The following is a 22,378-nucleotide window of genomic DNA, read 5'->3' as shown; positions in this document are numbered from 1 at the left end:
TATGTATATTATCCGAATAAAACGGGTCATAAATTGTTAACACAATTTGTGCCTAGTAATAATAATTATATTAAAAATAATGAAGAATTCAAACCTATAATAATAGCAGATGATTTTAATAAGGGAGAATCAATTGAAGGTGCTGTTGTAAGCAGGATGAATAGAAAGAAATTTAACAAAATGAAAGATACATTAAATGACACGATAGAGGATAATCCGTGGCAATGACTATATTATTTAGTTAAATTCTATGTTTTGGAGAACATAGTAGCCCCAGACTTTAGATCATTTTTGTTTTTTTAGGGAAAGTGAATTGTTATTAATAAGAGTTTTAAGAATGTCTGTGTTAGAAATTGTTCTATATGTAATTTATTGCGTAAGTAATATAAGTGTTAGCCAAATACTTAATAAATTAACGACTATAAAAATGTATGTATCAGATGATGAATGTATTAAATGAATATTAATGATTAAACAAATATATATTTTAACAATAAAATGTATTTTTTTATGATATGGTAATAATTAACTTTACGTTTAAGAGAGCTGGCACCGCCATTACAAAAATTTTATCTATGTAACAAAATTATATGCTTTAAAAGGTTTGCACAGATTCACACAAAAAATGTTTTGTCTTAATAGAAGCTCGCTTGCATATGGCAAACCTTCAAATGGAGTCTATGCAAAAAAATACTTGTAAATATGCTGTGTTGAAATAAAAATAATTAACACATGCGGATGCTTAAAGCATTTAGGTATTTATAATTCAATGTAAAAAAGAAAAGAAAAATTAATTCGAAAATACAGGTGGAATTTTTAAAAGAAAGAAAATATGTGTATATCTTTGTTCTATCTCAAGTAACCAAGTACCTATTATTCATTTTGACACGTTTACATATTTGCAAGCTGATCAGGGTTGGTCGCACAAAAATATTTTTTTTAATATATTGAACACTGGCAAAAAAGCATCAACCAAAGAAGTATTTAAATTAAAAAAGAACATAGTCCTAAATTTTATACACTGAATTTTATTTATTATGCTGTACCTGTTATTATACATAATATGTACAACAACTAAATTGTAGTCTAATATCTTCATTAATTAATTTACAATACAAAATTAACAAGTAAAATACAGGTGCACCATGGTTGGAATGTCCGCAACGACAGGCCGCCAAAATAGCTGTCAAACGTAAAATGTCAAAATGTCATTATCAATTAACAATTGCCAGCATTGTCTGTTGATCTGTTGTGTCTATTTTATACATATTGTAATTAACTGTTTAGTGCACAAAGTATTTACTGCATATATCACCCACGACGAAAACAATGGAGTTTAAAAATATTTACATAAAGTAAGTACGTACCTACTTGACTTTTAAAGAAGTTTTAATATTATTTTGTGTGAATGTTCTGTCTTGTTATTATAATTTAAATGCATTATATAATGTATACCTATAATTATTGGTGTTTGATATTTAGGACGGGAGGAACTCTTCGGTCAAAAACCTAGGAACCCGAAAGCCGGTAAATGCTCTGGCGAAGTGCTCCAGAACCGAATGAATATTGTTAATCCTTATTCCATTACGTTTGTTGATTTTAATACAATTTACTTGTCTATTCTCTTACTTGTCTGGCATATATGTATATAATACGTATATACTGCTAGAAATTTTATGTATGTTACTTTAAAAATGTAAAAAAAATATGAATATTTATATTCATACAATTCTAACTCTAATTTAGTATATAGCGCCATCTATTGTCGTGAGACAGAATTAGTTTCATATTTAAGTAGAATTGCTTTTGCTTTATAGCACTATGAACTCCAGTAGGGACGCTTATTTATATGTTATATAATGTTTACCTCTAAGACCAGTAGATGGCGCTGTATAGTAATTCGAATTTTTAGTAAAGTATTTGTTAAACACTTATGCTTCTTAACAATAAGCATTAACTTATCATTTTTTTGTATTCAATTTGAAATGTATACAGGTATAATATAATAATATTGATATTTATAAATTGTACATACTACTTGTATAGGGTAATAGAATATTTTAGACATATTAATCATATCCGATATGGTCTAGTGGCTAGGATACCTGGCTCTCACCCAGGAGGCTCGGGTTCGATTCCCGGTATCGGAATTTCTTTTTTTTCCTTTACTTATTGGAAATCAGTCTAAATGAGAATCCGTTATTTAATATGGTTTGCAGAAACACCAAGTGTCGTGACTGATCTTTTTATTTTAAATACATTATTAAACTCGCTACTATAAATTTTTTTAGATTTTAGAAAAACTGGTTCTATGGATTCTATAATTTCTATTATGCACCATTGGCCTCGGAGGGTCTTGCGGTTTAGCACATCACTTTACTTACTATGGTCACGGGTTCGATTCCTCGCACGGCACAAACATTTGTATTCATGAGTATGATTTTCTGTCTGGGTGTTTTGTATGTACATATATTATGTATATTTTAAAAAAAATATCTAAGTATTTATATCAGTTATCTAATACCCACAACAGAAGCTCTGATTACCGTGGGACTAGATGGCGCGGGATTAATTCTCCAGGGTTATGTATTTATTTAAGTTTTTTTGCAATTGGCACGCTCGATATGATCGACCCCCATTTGGAAACCGTATATTTTTTGCGGTTCTAGTTGTTACTTTTGTATCTTGTATTTAAAAAAATGCATAAATATAAATTTATGAATTTATTGATAATTTGCATATTCATTATCAAACTAAATACAAGCTGCTACCAAACATCAAGTAAGTAGGTCAGTAATTAATTTTATTCATCTAATATTCGTAGATATAGGTATAGTGGAATTATTCAATTGAACAAATTCCCAGTGGAATCGACAGGTATTATATTGATTGTTAGTAATGTAGACTGATGATTTTATTGCTACCAATGTACCATGTCAGGTTGACCTCCATGCGATTCACCCTGGAAATCATCGTGATAAAACAATAGTTATTAATTATAGAGTCTGCATTCCGAATGCGCGTAAGAATAAAAAATGTGATTATTCAAAAGTACATTAAGTTTATTTGAATAAAAATTATTTGTATTTCTATTTCTATCCATAAATATCTTGGTGAATTTGACACGGTGGGCTAACTGAGCTGATGCTCATCTCATCATCCAGTGGTACCCCGCCAGCGTAAGCCGTTAGCATAGGCGGGTGCACCATTCCATTATCATCCATAAAAAAATAGAATGGTGCGTTCATTCGTCAAGTTAGTCAGCTTATCGTGCTTAATTTCTATTAAATCCGACAATGTACTTCATCATCATCGTAGAATGGTGCCCCGTCAACGTATACCGCTAACGCATAGCCATAGCATAGGGGGGAAGGTGATTGTTAACAATGGGAACTAGTAACTCCCATTGCTAGCCAGGTACCATGTTACGTTGACCTCCACGCGGTTCCCCTTGAAAACCACCGTGACAAATTCTTGGAGAATTTGTCACGATGGGCGGATAACTGACCTGACCTCATGTTCATCTGATCTTCCTCCACGGGTGTCCCGCCAGCGTAAACCGTAAGCGCAGGCGGGTGCATCATTCCATTATCATACATAAAAAAGTCATACCGCTAACGCATCATCACCCAAAAAAAAAACTAATATGGTATTGGAAAATACTGAATTTCTTGATAAGAGCGGTGTGAATAGCAGTCGGTAACATATTCATTTGGCTTTTAAGATGACCGACACCCAAAGAAGGTTGTGCTGTCACTTTCGAAAGCAAAGGACGAGTTGCACTTTAACAGTTTAACTTAATCTATAGTTAATAAGAAGTTACCACGTGAAGAGTATGGTTGTGAGCTTATATGATTCCATGTGAAAGTGATGTACAATCTTAGGCTAGTAACATCATAGTAATAGGTATTGTCAATTGGGTGCCAAAGTCTGTAGAGTAAATTAAATTTTACCACAATTTACTTGGATACATACTCAAATTCTGCTATAATAGTTTTAAAGATCCATGACTGGGTTTCGTAACGCGAAATAGCTTTTTTTATGTCGCCTAAGTACATGAATAGTACTTGGTACTATTCAGGATCAGGATTTATTCTTCCTTGGTTGGCCAAGGAAGAATAAATCCTCATATGTATGTATGACGACCTTGAAATGTTTCAGACGTTATCAAACTAAGGTACCATGCCTCTGTACTCTAAAGCATAACTTACAAAGCATGCTACTTGGCGACGCAATATGCTGTCGTCGCATTCTGTAGCGGTCACAAAATGTCGTCAAAATATTTTAAGCAATCTGGATAGAGAATCCCATACGCATCATACTCCGAACAGTTTTCATACAATTGTTTGCATATATGTATAGTGGTTTATATTTTCACTAATATAAATAATTATTGTAACTGGCTAATAAGAAATGTGTTTTTTATATCTAAATTTGTATTTTGAAATTTATAGTTCCTTTTTAGATTCTTTTTGATAGTTCAATTAATTCTTTCTTTCTGTTCCTAATATGTCAGTCTATTATTAATATATTTTCTCCATTTTACAAAGTCTTTTTTCTTATTACTACAACAATAATGTTTCAAGAAACAATGGTAATTTTATATTATTATTAACAATCTTCTCCAGTTTTCCAATTCAGCAACCCTATATTTATACCTATATATATATAAATTACTGTAACACTGATGCACATATAAAATTAAAGAAATATGTACATTATCCTATTTCAATAAATAACTATAAAATGCACCGCTTTAATTATAATTAACGAAGGGTTAGTGATTGTTTAAAGCTATGGTAGACACGGCTCTATGTTTGCGGTCAAAGACCCAGATCTTCACCTTGCTCTTGAACGCGCTTTGGCAGTTTTTAAAGGCGGGCAAGTTGATATATAGATGTATCGATATAATTAAAAAAAATACAGAAAATAATAAGACGTAAGATAAAAATATATAAAAGCTAAAGAAAAAAAAGTCCTATACCTACAATTATGATATGTTAATTATTATGATAATTATGATTTAAAATGACCGACAATCAATTTTTTTAACATCTCAGATTAATTGACAACTGTTGTTGCCGAAGTAGGAAAAAATGTATACGTAAAAAATATGCTGTGCAATATTTTTATGTAAGTATTTATATATTTTCCTTATACTGTTATCTTTTTTTTAATCAGTGCTATTATGTTCAATATCTACTCAGTATCCAATTATTAATATTACAATTTTTATTTATTTTTATTAACAAATATATTTCCGTACTTATGTCTATTCACACTACATATATACATACTAACATATGAATTATAATTATTTTTATTTTAAAATAAAATAAAAAAATACACATTTTAATCTTCACCTGAACTTATCGATATCGATAAATCCGCAAATGTCCACCGTAACGAAGTGCGATAGAGAGGTCAGCACTCCGTCCCGCTCACCTGGCTCCTCACTAGAGATAATTCAGTGAGTTAGTGTTGTTCTCTCGTGTTGCATGTATACCGATTCATTTGGTGACCTTAAAATTCACGTAAACAAATAGTTTGTGAATGTGTTACTCTTTCCGTGGCCGGATATGGAATGACTGAAATTGAGGTAACTTAATTTTTTTATCAATCAAATTGTCTATACTTATAATATTTTAATTAAGAAAGTCCATTCGATTTCGGTGGAAGATTTTGTAATGTTTTGTTTTTTTTTAATTCTAACCAATATTGTAAATGTGAAAGTGGATATTGTTTGTTTTACTGTGTTATTTTGCATATACTTGTAGTCCATTTGGAAAGTAGAAAGACTACTTTTTATCCCGGCAATCCTGAAGTAACAGACGAAGTCCCAGGCACAAGCTACTAATTTTATGTTTTACGTATGTATATACTTAAAACTCTCGTCACAATATTACCATATTCCTCCGAAACGGCTTGACCGATTTTTATGAAATTTTATATGCATATTCAGTAGGTCTGAGAATCGCGACTATCTATTTCTCATACCATTAAGTGATAAGGAGAGTCCACCTCTAACATGTTTTTTTTTTGATAACATTTTTATTTATTAAGTATTTTTTTACCCTTCTACTATCAACCCTTATTCTTGAATAGCAATTTTAATTTATATGACAAAACAACATTTGCGGGGTAAGTATTTTTTTATATATGAATGCGAAAGGACGTTTCTGTGTTCTTTTTAATTTAGTGACTACCTTTGGTTTGGGAATGGTGTAGGCTATATGCTACTTTTCATCCTGGTCAATAATGGTCACACTACGGAAATCGCGTAAGAAGCTGGTTTCATCATAAATTAGAAAGTGACAAGTTATGAAAGTTTAATAAAGCAATATATAGGTGTGTAGTAATTGAAGTATTTAGATCTGACACTCGAGTCTCTGCCCATATCATTAGGTATAAGACTTGATGATACCAATAATAATAGAAACTTGAAACGCTATTGAAGTAAATAAAGTTGATTAAAATGGCTAAATATCAACTTCTATTTATTTGTCTACATACAAATGTACAAGTAGAAAAGCAGTTTCTGTAGATAATGATCGATCTCCTGTCCCATAACAACGGGCATCGAATAACGTACGAGTTTAGTTTCGCCTCTTAGATAATGTCCTTAAACTCGTATAAAGTAATATCCTTCAAAAAAGGAGTTATCTTCATACGCTCTAAAACTTCTTCCGTAGGCTAGGAGTGCCCTCTGCACTACCTCCCATCTGAAATCGGTAAAAGATAGCTGCGGCCAAGATTATTAGAATAAAATTCAGCATTTAACTAGATAAGTAAGTATTTTTATCATATATATAAATTAACAATTCTTAACAGAAGTCTCCACATGAATTACGAATACCTGAGAGGTACCATCCTGCATAGGAGATACCATCAGCATTACTATGATTCTGTGATATACTACTTCTGTGGTATTTCTCTTCATGTATAGGAAATAATTACTGCTATAGACGGAAACCAGTACCTATAGGTTCTGCCAACATAGTCCTAAGTAATAGCAATGTATTAGAGATACCATCGGCGTTACCATGATTCTATTATATACGTATTTTTTTTCATGTATAGACAATGATTACTGCTATAGACGGAAACCACCAGTTTTTGCAATTTCTTTTTATCCTATGATGATGGTGATAAGCACACTCCCCATCTGAAGGTAAACGGTTACCGTAGCCGGATGCTTGGAACAACAGGGGTGTCACGACACTGTTACATAAAGAAAATACACCGTTAATTCCATACATAAACTTGACACTTTTTCTTATAACTTATTTAAAAAAAACTATGGTGCTCGACCTTTTTATACTTCTGATAATTAAGGTGACTAGTGGGTACTGCCAAACTGGCTAAAAACGTGATCGTATATCTATTAGCTCAATGATGAGGCCACGGAAATTATGATTTTTTTCGTAGAATGATATTCAAACTACCATTGGTAGCAATAGGGTTAATAATCCCTTTTACTAGCAAATCCTCCACTACCCGAAGGTCGTCTGCGTGAGTACATCTGTCACACTTATTTCAGCCACCAAGCAAGTTGCTTTATAATCTTTGTCTTATACGTCTGAAGGATGACATATAGCAGTGAAATTACAATATGCATTTGCGTATGTATTGTATTGTTATATTGTTATTGTATTGTATTATTAACGTATCTAGTCCTTAATCCACAGGAATAGTAAATGTATGAGGATCTTCGCATAACGACCGAACCGTGGTGCTGTATATATCAGCTTGTATATCACTCCAATTATAAAAAAGGGTATCTCAAGATTATTTCCTATAATTGATGGGCTTGATCAAAACAAAAATATTTCTATTCATATAGATTTATTTAAATACACTTTAATAAGTGAAATCTACAGTCAGTTCATAGTTATATACATAATTTTAAACTTACCTATTAATGCTATATATTTTGAACTTAGTATACTGTACTTCTCTATGATGTCTTGTGTACATCTTTGGAAGCCTTTATTCCTCGGGTCGGACAATGAATAGACGATATACTTCGTTCAGCGATCTATAAACAATGAATACCATATGATTAATGAAATTAGGCTAAACAGGTTATAAACACTATATCGCATTTTTTACAAATTAAAACGGTTCTGCTATCAAAAACGTGTACAGTAGCATGGTTATTATAAAGGACAGTGATGTTAATGGCAATTGTCATGCGTGACCACTTCAATATTCTCTTTAAAAAAAACTACAGGTAAAGTCTCACCTATACTTTCAAATTGGAAATTGTACTTATCTAAAACTATATTTATGAGTAGTAGGTAATATATACCTACTACTCATAAACTTTTTGTATCATACAACTCTCATATTCAGTACAGACATAAATATTAAATGTTAATGGTAGTAGTACATAAGCGTATACGGTAGTAAACAGAAATTATTCAATACCTTTTTCATTTATCCGAAAGATTATTCTTCTATAACTAAAATCTGAATTAGATTTTTATTTATGAGTTCATTAAATTGTCATTACCATCATGAAAACTTAAAGATTACAATATCTTGTTAACTTTGTGCTTTGGTGTTGTAAATAAAGCATGGGTATGCTCTACGGTGAGGTGTAGGCCTTTGCCCAGCTGTGGGCCATAAATTAACCTTAAAAAAGATTGCCCTTACCTACATAAAATAAATATATCACATAAACACCTCAGATTAAACGAGTTTCCAATACATAATTTTTCAACCTTAATCTTCGAGAAGCCAACAATTTAAGTCATGATCTTCGAAACTTGAGTCCCATAATAAATGGAATCTTCATTTCGTATATCAGAAACTTGTTTGGTGTTGTATATCGTACTTTATATTAACTTAATACCCAATAAAAGTGAAATATTTAATATATTCGTTACATTAGAATACATATCCGGTTTTAATATAGAGTTAGTCATTTTTAACGGAAAAGATAACTTGAATTTTCCACGTTCAGTAAAAGCTTAATTTCTCCAACATCCCATTATGCGAGAACATCTGAACATCTCACCACAAGCTATGGTCAACCGAAAGTATATTATGCTCATCAATTATCATACTATCGTGCAACATGTGATTTTCCACGGCTCGTATAATTAGATCGTGCGATTAATTAATCAAATAACTGACGGTGTGCAGTGAGACGATTTCACAGATTTCCTTCAAAATGATAAACAGGCAATAAAGTATTTGAATTGCATAATGAAGTTACTGACCAGCTATTGTATATTATTATTCCTATCAACTTCTTAAATATTGAATGAGTGAGATCCGTCAGTGGAATAATTTCACGCAATGCATTCATCTGGTAAAATTCCAAGTACCCGCGAAGGAGTCTTGGTTTAAGAGGCTACAGACCACAGAAATAACGTAACATTTATTTTACTAAACAAATGTGTTTAATCATTTTAAGAAACTATTTGAATTTGCAATGGTGTAGATATGCCACTGACTTCCTTTGTAATTTTGTCACAACAATAGAATAATACGATGCCAAAGTACCGTAGTGCTAGTTCAAAGCCTATCGGAAGCAAATGGTCTGAGAGTGCGTTGGCCCTCACTTTCCGTGCCCACCTGTGGCCACTTTGTCTGGATACTTAGTTAAGGTGTACTAAAGAAACGTTTTAAATATTATTCGATGTTAGATGTAATGTAATGCAAGTAGGATTCTATTATCCACATTTAGCCTTTCACCTTTTCTATATTAGATATATCGCTATATCAAAAAAGATGCCACTACTATACCTACCTGGTATGAAGTCGGAAGCTACTAGTGATGATAGTTTTAAAACTATTGCTACAGAGTATCGGGAGTGTTATTACCAAAATATAGTTAAAATACAATTAAAACAACACTACAGACAGATATGCATAATCCAAAATAAACATCAAGAGGACGTTTAAAACACTAACTGAGACTGGCTTCGGAAGTTATTAGGTGAGTGGCCGATATAAGGCTAATAAGTGTCATATAATTATCTAGATCAGTGCCTAAGCTATTAGACGCTGCAACGCGTATTCACTCAAGTGCAACTACACAACCGTGTTGTACATTTTTACATCAAATATAGTCTATAATTATAAAAATACTCTTGTATAAAATACTTTTGTATTATTATTCAATCTCGTCGAGTGTTGCGAAATGGCATTTTTTATATAATTGTAAAGGCAAGTTGTCACCTATACGCATAAATAGCACCATTTATTGCACAGCTCATTGGAGACCTCCCATGTATTATCGTTTTTGAAGACTGTTGTTGTCTTATTTCTCTCTCTCGATCGATCCCTGTCCAATTCAAGACGTCAGACGAATACGACTTTAGTCACACCGACGTTCAGAAGAAGTTGGCCTTCAGCCGCTCCATAAATCCTGCCCCGGTTTTATGTGCCATCGATTCACTGCCAGTTGTGTCCAACATTAGAATATGTAGTTTGAAAAAGCTCTAGTAATTTCACTGATGCATCTATTTCTTCACATTTTAACATGTGCTTACCTATGTTATCTATAAAACATACTAAAATCAGTTGTGCTATTATACATCCATGAATCATTTAGCAGTTACAATTACCAACCATACAACTGTTATCTCAAAGGAAATTAAGAGAAAAAACTACAACGGTTAAATGGTTCGTAGAAAATCGCAAATCCATTGATTTGTTACAATTAGAAACTTACATAATAAAGTAACTGATGACAACAAAAATCTCACTCAATCAATAATTATAATAATAGAAAAATAAGTAATACTCTTAAGTATAAAGAGACTGGAAAGTCTCACGTTTCTATAATATTAATTTTTACAAAGATCACGCTAATAAAATCGAAAGCAATTTGTCTTAGACAAGTAAACTATACACTTAAATGGACACTGAAACACCGGAACGAAATAACCCAGTTGTAGGTATTTAAAGAAGCGGAAAGGTAGCGAAGCTGTAACTATACCGGTTTCCAAAACCGAAAGTCTCACGAGTGACCTTCTTATAAAAATTATAAAATATGCTATCGTTGTTTTATGCTATCCTTGTCTGATGTCATAAGTCCGGTCGTAAGAGAAAGTGGCCTAAATAGTACGCCCTTTTATGTTAAGACTCGAGAGAGACCTAGGTGCGGGATTTGCTTTTATTTTAACAACGTGGCATAGATACAATGTTAGTTTATGATAATTTCACTAACACACACATCAATGTTAATGAGTCATTGGTAATAGCCGATGTTTTATGATCGTCTATTGCCGTAGTAGAGCATATTATAACTACTAATTAACAATGAGATAAAGATCAGAACGAAGTGTAGAGAAAGAAACAAAAAACAATTGAATGTACTCTATCAAAGATGATATGGCGAGAAAGGGAGTGAATGCCGAGATGAAAGTAAAAAACAAGAAAGACTCCAAACCTAAGTTATATGGGATAAGAAAGGAAAATTTAATGAGAGCCAAATTTCTTTCATACAAACACTATACTAAAAATAATAAAATAAAATAGAATCAGTCAAATATTAAGAAGGGGTGAAATATAAAGAACAAAGAGTCTTTTTTATATGATATATTATATCTTTTTTATATATGGGCTGTGCCCGCGATTTCATCCGCGTGAAATTTGTAGCCTAGTTATGATGTTATGATCAATATAGCTTACATATCACAATAATTCTGATGTAAATGCTATATTACTGTAAAGTGTAATAAAATCTGTTCAGTAGTTTTTGTAACAAAAACCCATCCAAACTCACAATCTTTCACGTTTATAATATTAATAATAAGATGTAATGCATACGGCATTACGGTATACAATTACAACAAGTCTGTTAAAGGAAGAGTCTAGTTCATGAATCGGCAGTTTGCGGGGACCCTATAATGATTCACAGTGTACTTACACTATAAACCTGACCGCCAGAGATGCGTAAAAGTATGTTACGAATACAAGTGACATTGTAGTGCTCACAATAGATAATTTAGTGACAGGTGTTGATAGTAATAGTAACATATGTACAGGTATGGCAAAGCCAGTGGTTTTATGATCTTTTTATTACCATTAAAGCAGTGTATTGCTATTCACAATTTTGGGTTAGGTACCCAACGACCTATATATTTGTTATTGTATTTCAAATTGAGATTGTGCAGATGTATTAAAATTATTAGCGATATTTTTTTAAATGTTCTGTATATTATGATGACTGTTTCCATTATTTAATTATATCAATTTCATTTAAAAAATATTAAAACAACTGGTCAAATATATATATTTTTATTATACATAAATAAATTATAACTTCTGTACAATTCACACAGCGCCATTTAGTCTTAAAAGCTTAGGTATTATTCAAATAATTTTTGTTAATACAATTTATAATAATAATTTGAGTACTTAAAGAAACAACTTGTTTGTTTCTTTAAGTACTCAAATTATTATTATTAGCAAATTATAATAATAATTAGAATACGTAAAGAAATAAACAACAATACTCATTGATATTAGAATTTGCATTGTGTGGGAATCGAATCTTATACTTTTTTAAAATGAGGTGTTATATTATCAGGTAACAAAATCGAACATCGGAAATGCCAATTTATAAACAAAGTATATACAAAACGTCCTAATATTTAACTATGAAACATGGTTCTTTGTCTCAAACATAACAGAATCACATTTCTGTACAATAAGGTTTTCTCTAGAGACTTCTAAAACTTCCCAGCACGGCTGTTCTGTAAACCTAGATGAAATGTCATTCCGTGGGTTTGTGTGTCAAACTGATTCGTTTACGAGACTGTGAATAATAAAATCACGGAGAGCGACGCAAACTTAGTATGTCTGTATATAAACATTTAATTTCCATAACTTGCCAGACATCTTAAACGAAGGCATAGAGTATTTTGTTATATTTTTAATTAGTGATCATTTTTTTATTTCTGCTGTATTTATTCTCATTTCCTTTACGTCTTAATATTTTCATTGATATTGAGACAATAAGTTAGCACGAAACAGATATTTACATATATCTTTAACAATCATTCAAAATTATATATGTATTATAATTGGTAATGAGTCTGTCAATCTGTAGGTATTTTGAATTATCTTCATGAAATGTTGCATGAAGATAGTTTGTATCACGAGAACGGATACCAACATATTTTATTTAATAAAAAAGATGCCGTGTGCTATATGTGTTTCAGTAGTTTTAACTTGAAATTCCCTTCAGTAGTCAGATGATAATATGTATATAAGATTACTTTTTAACTGTGTAAGTTTATAATGCATGTGTATATAACTGTATGTGACTGTAATATTCTGTATATTAGTATTAGCTATCATAAACTGACCTCGAGTTTTTTTATCTTCTCTCATATCATTGGTACCCTAAATATTATTAGACCAGAACTTACCGACTTCTATGGCACAATCTATAAACCTAACTCGCTAACTGTTGACCTCTAACGTACATTTGACATCTAAATCCATCTGAATCCTAAAAAGAAGATGACCCACATATACCCACGCTCGTTGTCAATGCAATACGAGTTTAAATATTCTCAGCAAATGGAAAAATGCGTCAAGAATATTTAAAAAGTTGCGCTTTCTAATATCTCTAGATTTTGAAGTAGGTACTTTGTATTCTGTAGACATCTTGGAAATTACCTGAAAATGTGTCAACCGCAAGTGGATTCAAAAAGAAACAAGAAATTATTGAAGTAAAAGTCATTAGACTTAGACTGGAAGATTGCTAAATGAATTACGGTCGCTTCTTCGACTTTTAATTATATATTCGCTAGCTGTGTCCCTCGACGCTGAACACAGAAATTCGGTTAAAGAGGCATCCTAGCTTCGTTCCAAATTTCTTTCCAATCCGTGTAAAAGTTTTTGCGTGAAACAATTAAAAAAATCTAAACATCCATCCATGCATTTACATATGCATACTTTCGTGTTTATTATTTTACGTACAAGCAACCAGTCACGGCTGCGCACGGAATCAATATATTTCGTTCACCTCGACATCTACAGTTGATATGTCAGAGACAATTTTAAAATACAGGATTATATCTGGTGTGGATAGTGATACACCTACATTGAATTAAAATAGTTGTTTTTGGAGTTTCAAGTTGAGGAATAAAAATGTAGTAGTTCAACAATATCTTATGGCAAACAAATCACTTCAAAGTGTTTACAATATGTACATAAAGTAACAAAGTGGTTAGACAAGTGTCCAAAAGAATACTAATAGATTTTTTTTATTTAAAAGTGGTAATACGGAGAACATAAATGTATCGCACGGGTGCGATACATTTATGATATTTAGATATAAAATTAATTATGTGAAAGAGTCGCATAATAAATACTTTTTATATATCTATTTGACTAACTTATGAATTATAAAAAAGCAACAGAAGTTGCACGTAGTTTAATACGAGAGAAAATTACGTTATAACCTAATTTACGCCAAGTCACGGCTAAACTATGCTTAAAACCGCCAATCCTAACAATATTAAATATAAAAACAAACTTATATGTCAATATTGCCAGCAATGCACGATATACTAAATGGAATATAATAATAATTAAATTATTAATTTATATAATTATTTTCTTTGATTTGTATAAAATTATTTACAATTATTAACTTATTTGAGTACATAATTATTTCTATCACCTGTGTCTACTAATTGGCAGAGGCATGTGATGGAAGTAAGTAATTACATATCACTGACGCAGACATTCTAAATGTATAAGTCACTCAATATTCAAAATTGAGCTTAACTGCTAATACTTTAAGCTCTATTATCATTATGTATTGTATCAGTAGGTGTCACCAATTTCGTGATACACTTTTATTTTCATTAGTTCACAAATGCCTTTCGAACACTTTCACTTATATCGATGTTTGGTAAAATGTGATTTCACTATTTATCTACCTCAATGCATGCACTTACAAACACATGTTTGTAATATATTATCTTCCTAATACTCTATTCCGAAAGTTTGTTACTCTTTCACGCAAAATCTACTAAACGGATTTTGATAAAACTATAAATCGCGGGAACAGCTAATTAAATGTAATGTTACGTACTTACTTATAATCTAAACTCTAACAAGACACTGGACTTGTAGATTTAGCGCATCTAAAGGTAGACAAACAAAGTATCAAACGAGTCTTAACTGAATATCTTACAAATCTATTGCTACGACACACGCAGTGACATCTCCATGCCTCTTTATCTTACCAAGACAAAGAGGCATGGAGATGTCACGGCGTAAGTATATCATGCGTTCGCTATACAATAGTTCAGTATCAATATTAGTTTAACCTGTTAATGTCAATATCGTTATTAATTCAGAAGTAAAATTTGTATAATAATTTTATTAATATTGTATAAAACATATTCTCTATATTATGAAGTTAGAATAGTATAATTAATGAATAGAATAAATTAATAATAATTATGTATATCAATATTAATTCATTCTAAAGTCAAGGTTTTAAGTCAGTATTTACATGTTAGTAAATAAACTTAATGAAAGCACTTTGGAATAATCATATTTTTTATTCTATCACTCATTAGGTTAATTAGGTTAAAAACTTGCTTATTGCTCTTTTAAATAAATGTAGTTCAGAATTATTTTTGTATGAATACAAGCTGCCAATACAAATGTCTACATTTGTCTATTACATTTACACTATGGTAAGTGAGCGAAACGAGCTACGTATAAAGACTGTTTCAAATGCCCTCAACCGCATGTTGCGCGCTTTAGCAACAAATTACACCCATTATGTCTACATTGTATTCCCACACTATACTTGTATGTGTGACAAATATAGTTGCAATTAATTAGTATTATTAGTAATTGTTCCGCTAAGTGACGCTATGAATTAAAGAACGATACCAAAAAAATCAGACTGTGACATTTATCTATGTACTAGTTTCTTACCATTGTGCCCTTACATATATTTTTTACATTCAAATTATAATATACTATCTGTGCCCGCGGTTTCATCCGCGTTATTTTTTAAATATATAAATTTCAATATAAATTATAGCCTCTAGATTACTGTAAAGTTTCATCACAATCCATTCAGTAGTTTTTGCATGAAAGAGGAACTAACATCCATACTTAGAAACTTTCGCGTTTATAATATTATATATTAAGATAATAATATCTCTGGACAATTCACACACCGCCATCTAGTCCCAAGGTAAGGACAGCTTGTGTTATTGGTACTAGACAACTGATATAAATACATGGATAAGTTTTTTTAGTAAATACGTACATAATAGGTATACGTAAACGGTAGGGAAAAAAAATTCTAATGTAAAAACTTGACGTTCATAAGCGGCTGAAATGTCCTACATGAATAAATGATTTTTGAATTTGAATTTTTGATTTTTTTTAATATACATAGAAAACATCCAGTCTGACACAAACAATCATACTCATGAATACAAATATTTGTACCGTGCGAGAAATCGAACCCGTGACCGTCAGTAGTAAAGCGGTGTGCTAAACTGCTAGACCACCGTGACCTTTGGTACACCGCTTTATATCTGATGGTCGCGGGTTCGTTTCGTTGCAATATACAAACATTTATACATGTATACACGTACACATTTATATAGTATAATTGTTTCAATCGGTCTATTTGTTTTCTATGTATATTATGTATGTATTTACAAAAAAAATATCTATATATTTATATTAGTAGTCTGGTACCCATAATACAAGCTCTGTTTACCGGGATTAATTGGCACTGTGTGAATTGTCCTGAGATATTATTATATTATACTAGCTGTCCCGGCAAACTTTTATAAATATAAATTAATCATGCTAGAAAATATATAGTATAATTGGGGTTGGTGATAGAAGGGTGAACATTTAGGGTTGCATGTATTTTTTAATCACACATAATAAAAATATATAAATGAAAAATTTTGCCCACAAAATAAAAAAAATATGTTAGGGGTGGACAGATGTTATTACTTAGGGGTATGAAAAATAGATAATAGTCGATTCTCAGACCTACTGAATATGCATATAAAATTTCATAAAAATGTCAAGTCAAGCCGTTTCAGAGGAGTATAGTAACTAACATTGTGACACGAGAATTTTATATATTAGATTATATTATATTATATTTTTTATATGTAATTGGAATGCATGAACACTATGAACAGCACTACGGATATTACGTTATATGTGACACCCGCGATACCAATCACGCGTTGCTATTCCAGACGACTAATTATTGATATAGTATAAGTCAAGATATTTGTGGTCTGTTACAGATCTCTAAAAATAAAGAATTTGTTAAAAAATTTAAAGTATGAAGAAATTTTGCCACTACAATGAAGTTATCAGCGCAACGTATCCGCGTATGAGTAACGGTTTTCCCGGAGAAAGTGGATTTGCACAATTTGTTTGCATCTCCACTGGCGATGAGTTTTGCTTAATATCTTGTTTATATCAACATAGTGCATATTTACTAGCTGTTACCCGTCGTTTCCATAAACTTTCATACCCTATTTCATCCTCTTCCAGATTTTAAAAATAAATTATTTAATACATTTTGTTATACAAAATTCATTATAATTTGTTCAGCTATTTATCGGGAAAAGGCACCAAACAGTCAGACATACGTTGACATATATAATACTAGGTGTTACCCGTGATCTCGACTGCACAAACTTTCACCCCTTATTCCAACCCCTCCAGATTAATTTTTATATAATATTGACGTATATCCGTCTTCGCAATACTTCTCGTCATCTTAATATTCATATCTATTTGAATAAGATATATTCATCTAAACAGTCAGACCGACAGACACTTTTTCATTTATACATTTTATTATTTTAACATGGACATTACACTCATATGTAACAAACTGTTTCGTCAATATGAGTCTTACTGAAAAACTTTAAACCAAAGCGGACTCCATTTATTTTTTTTGTTTTCTTTAGGTGCTAATGCTTTTCAAGTAGTCATGGCTTACCATCAGGCAAGCCATCAGATTGTTAGCCATTCATTATTAAAAAAAATATTACTATACGCTCACATACAGCAGAATAGTACTATCACCCTCTACTTGTAATGGTTTTCTGACCATAAGGGTGACCATGATATAGACCATGATATTTATATAAAAAGAAATATTATTCCGAGTACTCTTGTTGGTCCTGATTACTTGGTTGACACTGGGTCGTCATCAATCAATCGAAATGACAGATTCAACATTCTAGATAAAGATGAGTCTAGGATGCTTGACTGTAGCGAAGATTGTAAAGTTGATCATTAGTTTATATTATTTACTAACTGGTACATTGAAGTTCGTATCACATGCAATATAGTTGAAAGGGAGATACTTGATTAGTGAGAAGTATTGAGGGCTTTAAGAGGAAAAATACCGAGATAGTTGAAAATTCATATATAATAAATTATTTAAAAAAAATATGCAATCGACGATAATTATAAAGTAATATAAAAAGCAATCAAGGAAAGGAGTTCGCTGCAATAGTTTCGATATACAATGACAATCTTACGTTAATATTTTTAAAAGATATTTTCCTTTCATCCTCTTTTAGTTTTCTCTTAACTATTCTATTCCATTCTTTCCCATTCTTCCCCGCTCTAATACATTCTACAAGACGGAAAGGGAGAAGATAGCAGTAGCGGCTAGTGACGCCGTTACTAGCTATGTACCATGTCAAATTAATAATAATAATATTTAATAACAACACATATTCTACCTCAATGTGGTCTATTATTCTATATTTTTTTAAATTGATAATTAGGAAGATTATGTAAATAATTGAGGACGTATACGTATTTCCATTGCTTTCCCTTAATAATATTTATTTCTCGAACTTCAAGGAATATTATTGACAAAATTTACTAAATTGAACCCGCTTCCCAATTAAATATTTAGCTTCATATTTGAGATTCAGATCAGATTTTCCACCACATATACTCACCACCATGACCACATAATACATATGCGTAACCTAAGTACACATAAAAGTGCAAATAATTTCACTGTTAACATTAATAGTTATGCACTCGAAATCAAAAGTCAATCGGTGTCATGATCATGAAGAATTATATTACCTAGAAGAGACATAAAATTAATAAAATACGATTTTTTTCTTCCATTAGTCTTTTATATTATATAAAAGTAAAATATAATATAAGCACAGTATTTACAGTACATAAGATAAAACACCATTTTAAACTTTTTTTAAATTATTTCTTACAATTGTACGCTATATCATATATGCTTAATATGTACAAACGAGATATTCATTTATTTTATAAATTCAAGCTCTTAACAACCCATAGTACAAATACCTAAGACACTGATATACATATGAGATAATAATATAAATGTAAATTGTCTCTGTGGTCAAGGCCCTGATGACGGCAATTTGCCACGGTAGCGCCGATATATCACCAGCCAGCAGTGCTCCTACATTAAGTTGGGCAGCATGTTGGAGAACCGAGCCACTATTTAATATGATAGTATTATGTAAGTGCTATTATTAGATAGATAGATATTTTGACGCTTTTACAAACATCGTGGTCACAGGTCAACTGGCTTGATACTGTACAAGTACAAAAGATGCATATTAGAAAATGTAGTGATGATGACTGTAGTTAAATTATAACGTCAACCATTCTTCTTGGTTGAATCGGTATTCCGAAAAGACGGATAAGTCTAATGAAATAACAACTCAAAAGCTATTTTTAATTAATTGAATAAAAATTATTAATATTTTATTGTAGTTGCCAATTTTATATCTTACGTAATTCATTTTAGTTTTGTTAATACATAATACCTTGTACATTACTGTTACAAATAAAATCTTTCATTAATCTCTCCTTCGATCATTATTATGCTCACTCCCAAAAATGTTTCAGCTTTGCAGCATTACAATCTTATTAATAGGTATAAAAAAAAGATTCCACAGCTTATTTTGGACGGAACTATACATTATATAATGTATTCATATGGCCATTTCTAAAAAAACACTCACTAGCATGCATTAATCATTTCAATGACAGTAGAAAATATCTTCTCTAATACATTATAATTAATGATTTTGTCACCAAAGTGCTTCGGTAATGGAGATATTGGTGAAAAGAATTCTTTACTGAGTATTAATACTAAGTATTGTTTTTTTTTGAAATCTTTGTAAGACCAAGCTTAAGTACGAGACCTAAGCTTGGTCTTACAAAGAAGCAACATAATAACCATATATTTTCAGATTACATCATTTAAAATAAAACGTGAGCTTCGAGTAATTTGAATAGCGTTCAAATTACGATCAAAAATACTGATTCGTCTCGAACCTCATATTTTACCTTAAACGCCCAAATATGTGGAAAGTTAAATAAATATTTACCAAACTTTTGTATATCATATTTATCGCATATAAATGTTTATGATTAAAACAAATAGAATAGAATAGAATTTTATTGACTCGTTCTGACACAACTATAATGACAAAAAAAAATACAAACAATAATTTACACACATTACTAAACAGAGTCCACTGGACCACAACTTAGCATAATGCTGCGCCAAGTAAGATTCAAATTTAGAAATAATTTCTCATTCAATAATGATATTATATGATACATAGCTTGTTTACAGTAATATATAATAATATCATAGATTACGATATCGATATTAAAATGAACGTAATACATAATCATCTCGCGATATTATACATCTGTGATCACGAGAATCTCGACGGTGGCCGCACGAGCCGTCTCTGGAAAGCGGAACGGATGGCGGCTCGCGTTTTATCGGACGCTGTGGCTAATATCATAGAACTGTTTTGTGTAATCATGTTTAATGGTACTTGAATGGAACAAGTAACCTGTTGAAATATACCTAACTTATACGTTTCCGGGAAGAAGGAAAGACGAGTGTTGACTTTTTTTGGAATGCAGATGTCGTTATAGTTTCTGGTAACAATATAACTATAGAGGGTTAGGGAATTATTAATAACGAGAGTAGTAGCCCCATTGCTAGTGACATACCATGTCAGGTTCCCCTGAAAGCACCGTGGTAAATTTCTGGTAAATATGCCACTATGGATAAACTGACATAACTTCATGCTATTCCTATGATCCTTCACTGGTGCCCTTCCAGTGTAAACAGTTTGCGCAAGAGGGTACACCATTCCATTATCATCCCAAAAAAGCAATATGACTATGTTAGATTGATCTCGGCGGCGTTTTTCAGAGTAAATTCGTCACAATGAGCTAAATTATATGATTCTGTTTGAAAGGTCACTCATTTGTCTATCACCAGTTTATATTATTAGCACAGGGGAGAATGGGGTTGTTAGTAAGATGGCTGACGACTCCATTGCCAATTCGACATGACGTACTGGTTGACCCGAATTCATCCTCAACGTCATTATCTTATACTAGTGCCACCTCGGAGTACTGCGTTAGGACAGGCAGAGTGCATCCCGTATACATCCCTTAAAACAACATTTACTGCAGGCAAAACACTGTTATCTGCCATTGTTTTTTATCGTCATTGACATAAAGTATTCTATGTACCTTTATTATATTCTGCTAATAGAGGTGTATAATATAATATCTCTGTAACTAATATCTGACGTAATACATAACATTAATGTACTTATAATGTTACATTGTCACATAAACGACACATAGTTGTGACGTTGGATGACTTTAGCAAGTTTAATAAAAAAAGCCATTATATTTATGTAATTAACACATAACGTATGCGTGCCAGTAGCTATAAAATTTGTCATACATATCAAGTGTTAATTGTATCATATAAAATATGTAACAATTATATAAAACTGCATAACTTTCTTCATTTACGTATCAACTGTTTTTCATGTTCTGCTTAATTGAACTGCTCAAATTGAAGATCAGTTCTTCTTTTATGAGGAAAAACTCAAACCGAATAATTATTGCGATAATAATGGTTAGTTTACAATTTATTTACCTATTATAAAGAAAAAGAAAAAATTGTCTATTAGTATCACTTTATTTAATATATCTACGACAATTATTCCCAATTAATATAGGTATTGCTAAATATCTAGCCTTGAATAAAGTGAAAAATTATATTTTTAGTTCCCTATTTTAATTATTTTGCTCCCTAAAACATGGTGGATCATTACGTAATTGGTCATTCCGACTTACTTATTATAATTAAACATAGAAAATAACATGACCATTATAATCTTGTTTTATACAAATTACAGAGATTCGTGATTATAGATACTCCTTGGTTTTTAGATTGTAAGTATGGCGATAGAATAAAGATTAATTCTATTGAACGTTTTAGTAACTTTCTTTCTGGATGTTTTCTTAATTTTATAGAAAATAA

At 31.3% G+C, this 22,378-nt stretch overlaps 1 protein-coding gene and 1 non-coding gene across 2 annotated transcripts in view; both read left to right on the top strand.

Annotated features, from left to right (window-relative positions):
* The first annotated feature begins 2,078 nt into the window (after window positions 1-2,078).
* Window positions 2,079-2,150, top strand: Trnae-cuc (transfer RNA glutamic acid (anticodon CUC)). Its single transcript has one exon. It is a non-coding gene; the product is annotated as a tRNA-Glu (tRNA).
* A 3,336-nt stretch (window positions 2,151-5,486) lies between these two features.
* LOC131845481 (uncharacterized) overlaps window positions 5,487-22,378 on the top strand; it is a 35,439-nt gene continuing 18,547 nt past the window's right edge. Inside the window, exon 1 of the mRNA XM_059194544.1 lies at window positions 5,487-5,599. The gene's annotated coding sequence lies outside the window, so the exon portion shown is untranslated. The remainder of the gene's footprint in view (window positions 5,600-22,378) is intronic.

Source organism: Achroia grisella, unplaced genomic scaffold, assembly GCF_030625045.1.
Source record: "Achroia grisella isolate CSIRO2021 unplaced genomic scaffold, CSIRO_AGI_Agris_v1 utg474, whole genome shotgun sequence".
Lineage (NCBI taxonomy): Eukaryota > Metazoa > Arthropoda > Insecta > Lepidoptera > Pyralidae > Achroia > Achroia grisella.
This window is presented reverse-complemented; position numbering and strand designations above follow the sequence as displayed.